Source organism: Hyperoodon ampullatus, assembly GCF_949752795.1.
Source record: "Hyperoodon ampullatus genome assembly, chromosome: 2".
NCBI lineage: Eukaryota > Metazoa > Chordata > Mammalia > Artiodactyla > Ziphiidae > Hyperoodon > Hyperoodon ampullatus.
The window spans coordinates 152,800,923-152,807,668 of NC_136915.1; positions in this window are offsets into that span (position 1 = coordinate 152,800,923).

Below are 6,746 nucleotides of genomic sequence, written 5' to 3' on the forward strand. Positions count from 1 at the left end.
TTTAAGAACATAGTATCTTTAATTTCTCAGTTTATTTTCATTGATTTTTTTCTGCTTTATATGTTTTATTTATTTTCACTTTTCTAGATATTTCATTAGTTCAGTTACCAACAATTTTATTTTCTATCAAATGTATCAAGGCCATAAATTTTCTTAAGGTTCATTTAGGGTTTGTGCCCTTGATTTTGGTAATGTTGTATTCTTTTTGTTGTTTATTTCTAAATAGTATGCTATTTGCACACCTACTTTTTTTCTTTTAATAGATCTTTATTGGAGTATAATTGCTTCACAATACTGTGTTAGTTTCTGTTGTACACCAAAGTGAATCAGCCATATGCATACATATGTCCCCACATACCCTCCCTCTTCAGACTCCCTCCCATCCTCCCTATCCCACCCCTCTAGGTCATTGCAAAGCATTGAACTGACCTCACTGTGCTATGCTGCTGCTTCCCATTAGCTAATTATTTTACATTCGGTAGTGTATATATGTTGATGCTACGCTCACTTAGCCCCAGCTTCCCCTCCCACCCCGTGTCCTCAAGTCCATTCTCTACGTCTACATCTTTATTCCTGCCTTGCCTCTAGGTTCATCAGTACCTTTTTTTTTTTTTTTAGACTCCATACAAATGTGTTAGCATATGGTATTTGTTTTTCTCTTTCTGACTTACTTCACTCGGTATGACAGAATCTAGGTCTATCCATCTCACTACAAATAACTCAATTTCATTTCCTTTTATGGCTGAGTAATATTCCATTGTGCCACATCTTCTTTATCCATTCATCTGTCGATGGACACTTAGGTTGCTACCATGTCCTGGCAATGGTAAATAGTGCTGCAGTGAACATTGTGGTACATAACTCTTTTTGAATTATGGTTTTCTTAGGGTATATGTTCAGTAGTGGGATTGCTGGGTCGTATGGTAGTTTTATTTTTAGACTTTTAAGGAACCCCCAGACTGTTCTCCATAGTGGCTGTATCAATTTACATTCCCACCAACAGTACAAGAGGGTTACCTCTCGTCCACACCCTCTCCAGAATTTATTGTTTGTAGATTTTTTGATGATGGCTATTCTGACCGGTGTGAGGTGATAACACATTGTAGCTTTGATTTGCATTTCTCTGATGATTAGTGAAGTTGAGCATCTTTTCATGTGTTTGTTGGCAATCTTTATATCTTCTTTGGAGAAATGTCTATTTAGGTCTTCTGCCCATTTTTGAATTGGGATGTTTGTTTTTTTGATATTGAACTGCATGAGCTGCTTGTGTATTTTGGACATTAATCTTTTATCTGTTGCTTCATTTGCAAATATTTTCTCCCATTCTGAGGGTTGTATTTTTTACGGTTTCCTTTGCTGTGCAAAAGCTTTTAAGTTTCATTAGGTCCCATTTGTTTATTTTTGTTTTTATTTCCATTTCCTAGGAAGTGGGTCAAAAAGGATCTTGCTGTGATTTATGTCATAGAGTGTTCTGCCTATGTTTTCCTCTAAGAGTTTTATAGTGTCTGGCCTTACATTTAGGTCTTTAATCCATTCTGAGTTTATTTTTGTGTATGGTGTTAGGGAGTGTTCTAATTTCATTCTTTTACATGTAGCTGTCCAGTTTTCCCAGCACCACTTATTGAAGAGGCTGTCTTTTCTCCATTGTATATTCTTGCCACCTTTATCAAAGGTGAGGTGACCATATGTGTGTGGTTTATCTCTGGGCTTTCTATCCTGTTCCATTGATCTATATTTCTGTTTTTATGCCAGTACCATACTGTCTCAATTACTGTAGCTTTGCAGTATAGTCTGAAGTCCAGGAGCCTGATTCCTCCAGCTCCATTTTTCATTCTCAAGATTGCTTTGGCTATTCTGGGTCCTTTGTGTTTCCATACAAATTGTGAAATTTTTTGATCTACTGCTGTGAAAAATACCATTGGTAGTTTCATAGGGATTGCCTTGAATCTGTAGATTGCTTTGGGTAGTATAGTCATTTTCATAATGTTGATTCTTCCAATCCAAGAACATAGTATATCTCTCCATCTGTTTGTATCATTTTAAATTTCTTTCATCAGTGTCTTATAGTTTTCTGCATACGGGTCTTTTGTCTCCTTAGGTAGATTTATTCCTATGTATTTTATTCTTTTTGTTGCAATGGTAAATGGGAGTGTTTCCTTAATTTCTATTTCAGAGTTTTCATCATTAGTGTATAGGAATGCAAGAGATTTCTGTGCATTAATTTTGTATCCTGTTACTCTACCAAATTCATTGATTAGCTCTAGTAGTTTTCTGGTAGCATCTTTAGGATTCTCTATGTATAGTATCATGTTATCTGCAAACAGTGACAATTTTACTTCTTCTTTTCCAATTTGGATTCCTTTTATTTCCTTTTCTTCTTTGACTGCTGTGGCTAAAACTTCCAAAACTATGTTGAAAAATAGTGGTGAGAGTGGGCAACCTTGTCTTGTTCCTGATCTTAGTGGAAATGGTTTCAGTTTTTCCCCATTGAGAATGATGTTGGCTGTGGGTTTGTCATACATGGCCTTTATTATGTTGAGATAGGTTCCCGCCTTGCCTACTTTCTGGAGAGATTTTATCATAAATATGTGTTGAATTTTGTTGAAATCTTTTTATGCATCTATTGAGATTATCATAGGTTTTTCTCCTTCAGTTTGTTAATATGGTTTATCACATTGATTGACTTGCATATACTGAAGAATCCTTGCATTCCTGGAATAAACCCCACTTGATCATGGTGTATGATCCTTTTAATGTGCTGTTGGATTCTGTTTGTTAGTATTTTGTTGAGGATTTTTGCATCCATATTCCTCAGTGATATCAGCCTGTAGTTTTATTTCTTTGTGACATCTTTGTCTGGTTTTGGTATTAGAGTGATGGTGGCCTCATAGAATGAGTTTGGGGTTGTTCCTCCCTCTGTTATATTTTGCAAGAGTTTGAGAAGGACAGGTGTTAACTCTTCTCTAAATGTTTGATAGAATTCACCTGTGAAGCCATCTGGTCCTGGGCTTTTGTTTGTTGGAAGATTTTTAATCACAGTTTCAATTTCAGTGCTTGTGATTGATCTGTTGATATTTCCTATTTCTTCCTGGTTCAGTCTTGGAAGGTTGTGCTTTTCTAAGAATTTGTCCATTTCTTGCAGGTTGTCCATTTTATTGACATATATTACTTGTAGTAGTCTCTCATGATCCTTTGTATTTCTCAGTGTCAGTAGTTACTTCTCCTTTTTCATTTCTAATTTTATTCATTTGAGTTTCTCCCTTTTTTTCTTGATGAGTCTGGCTAATGGTTTATCAATTTTCTTTATCTTCTCAAAGAACCAGCTTTTAGTTTTCTTGATCTTTGCTATTGTTTCCTTCATTTCTTTTTCATTTACTTCTGATCTGATCTTTATGATTTCATTCCTTCTGCTAACTTTGTTTTTTTTTGTTCTTTCTCTAATTGCTTTAAGTGTAAGGTTAGGTTGTTTATTTGAGTGGTTTCTTGTTTCTTGAGGTAGGATTGTATTGCTATATACTTCCCGCTTAGAACTGCTTTTGCTGCATCCCATAGGTTTTGGGTCATCGTGTTTTCATTGGCATTTGTTTCTAGGTATTTTTTAATTTCCTCTGATTTCTTCATTGATCTCTTGGTTATTTAGTAGCGTACTGTTTAACCTCCATGTGTTTGTATTTTTTACAGTTTTTTTTCCCTGTAATTGATATCTAGTCTCATAGTGTTGTGGTCAGAAAAGATATTTGATACGATTTCAATTTTCTTAAATTTACCAAGACTTGATCTGTGACCCAAGATATGGTCTATCTTGGAGAAAGTTCCATGAGCACTTGAGAAGAAGGTGTATTCTGTTGTTTTTGGATGGAATTTCCTGTAAATATCAATTAAGTCCATCTTGTTTAATGTGTCCATTAAAGCTTGTATTTCTTTTTTATTTTCATTTTGGATGATCTGTCCATTGGTGAAAATGGGTTGTTAAAGTCCTCTACTATTATTGTGTTACTGTTGATTTCCCCTTTTATGGCTGTTAGCATTTGCCTTATGTATTGAGGTGCTCTTATGTTGGGTGCATAAATATTTACAATTGTTATATCTTCTTCTTGGTTTGATCCCTTGATGATTATGTAATATCCTTCTTTGTCTCTTGTAATAGTCTTTATTTTAAAGTCTATATTGTGTGATATGAGAATTGCTACTCCAGCTTTCTTTTGATTTCCATTTGCATGGAATATCTTTTTCCATTCCCTCACTGTCAGTCTGTATGTGTCCCTAGGTCTGAAGTGGGTCTCTGGTAGACAGCATATATAAGGGTCTTGTTTTTGTATCCATTCAGCCAGTCTATGTCTTTTGGTTGGAGCATTTAATCCATTTACATTTAAGGTAATTATCGATATGTATGTTCCTATTACCATTTTCTTAATTGTTTTGGGTTTGTTTTTGTAGGTCTTTTCCTTCTCTTATGTTTCCTGCCTAGAGAAGTTCCTTTAGCATTTGTTGTAAAGCTGGTTTGGTGGTGCAGAATTCTCTTAACTTTTGCTTATCTGTAAAAGTTTTAGTTTCTCTGTCTAATCTGAATGAGATCCTTGCTGGGCAGAGTAATCTTGGTTGTAGGTTTTTCCCCTTCATCACTTTAAATATGTCCTGCCACTCCCTTCTGGCTTGCAGTTTCTGCTGAAAAATCAGCTGTTAACCTTATGGGGATTCCCTTGTATGTTATTTGATGCTTTTCCCTTGCTGCTTTCAATATTTTTTCTTTTTATTAATTTTTGATAGTTTGATTAATATGTGTCTCAACTTGTTTCTCTTTGAGTTTATCCTGTATGGTACTCTCTGCACTTCCTGGACTTGATTTTTTCCTTCCCATGTTAGGGAAATTTTCAACTATAATCTCTTCAAATATTTTCTCAGACCCTTTCTTTTTCTCTTCTACTTCTGGGACCTCTATAATTCAAATGTTGCTGCATTTAATATTGTCCCAGCGGTCTCTGAGACTGTCCTCAATTATTTTCATTCCTTTTTCTTTATTCTGCTCCCTGGCTCTTATTTCCACAATTTTACCTTCCAGCTCACGTATCTGTTCTTTTGCCTCAGTTATTCTGTTGTTGATTCCTTTTAGAATATTTTTAATTTTGGTAATTGTGTTATTCATCAATGTTTGGTTGCTCTTCAGTTCTTCTATGTCCTTGTATACGTTTCTTGTATTTTCTCCATTCTATTTCCGAGATTTTGAATCATCTTTACTATCATTACTCTGAATTCTTTTTCAGGTAGGTTGCCTATTTTGTCTTCATTTATTTGGTCTGGTCTCTTTCTACATTGTTCCTTCATCTGTAACAAATATTTTGTCATTTCTTTCTTTTTTTTTTTTTTTTTATGGGTGGTGCTGTATTCCTGTCTTACATATTGTTTGGCCAGCACTGGAGTTTGCAGGCAGTTGGATAGAGCTGGGTCTTGGTGCTGAGATGAGGACCACTGGGAAACCTCACTCTGACTGATATTCCCTAGGGTCTGAGGTTCTCTGTCAGTCCAGCTTTTTGGACTCAGAGCTCCCACCAAGGAGCTCAGGCCTGTCCTCTGGCCTGGGAACAAAGATCCTGCTAGCTTCATGGTGTGGTAGAGGGGAAAAAAAAAAAAAAAGGAAGAAAGAAAGAAAAAAAGGAGCAGTACAATATCAAAGAGTAAAAAACAAAATAAATTTAGAAAGATAAAAAATATATTAAGAAAAATAAAAGTATAATTGAAACAACTTCATCAAGGTAAAATAAAACCACAATAGAAAAAGAAAAAAAAAGGGGGTGGGGGAACAAACCAAAAGGAGACATCACTAAGAAAGTATAAAGAATAAAATAAAATTAGAAAAATAAAAGATTTATTAGGAAAAATAAAAATATAAAAGAATCAACAACAATGAAACAAGGTAAAACAGAATACCAATCTAAAAGAAGAAAAAAAAAAAGGTTTGGCTATGGGGGTGGTGTTTAGGCAGGGGTTGGAACTTAGGCAGGGGTGGGGTTTTGGGAGGCATGGGACCTAGGTGGGTGGGGGGTGACGTTTGAGTGTGGGGCGGGGTCTCTGCTTAGGACCTGTGTGGAAGGGGAGAGCCAGCTTCTGGAGTGTGGTGTTCCGGAGTTTGGAGGTAAGGGCCTGAGTGAGGGTGTGTGGGTGGGGTTTAGGCCCAGCGCGTTGGAGGGGGTCTCCCTAGAGGTAGGGCCATGGGTGGGGGTTTAGGGGTGGGGCTTGGCTTCTGTGCTGCAGGAGGGAGGCTCCAAGGGCAGAGGATTAGGCCCGGGAGCCCAACAGCTCCCTGGTGCCTAAGTGGACAGGGAAAGCTGGCCGCGTGCCCTTCTGTTCCTTTGTGCCCCTCCCCCACTGTCTCCCCCAGGGACTCCCCCATCACTTCTGTACCCCTAACCATGGGTGGGTCCCGCTGGGTGTAGGACCTCCTTCCCTCCCCCAGCCACCCCTCACGCCAGTGCCATCTTGCCTCCACTTCTCCTCCCCCTTCACTTCCCCCGACTCCCTCAGGACCCACATGGCTGGAGGGTGTCTAGGTGGGCAGAGGACCAGGCCCAGGATCTCAGCAGGTTCCTGGGGGCCCCAGTGGGCAGGGGAAACCTGGCCATGCTCCCTTTTGACCCTCTGCCCTCCCAGTGGTTTCCCAATTTCCCCCTTCGGGTGTGGGATCCCTTCCCCTCCCCCAGCCACCCCTCAGGGGCGCCAGTCCCATCCTGCCTCAACTTCTCCTCCCTCTT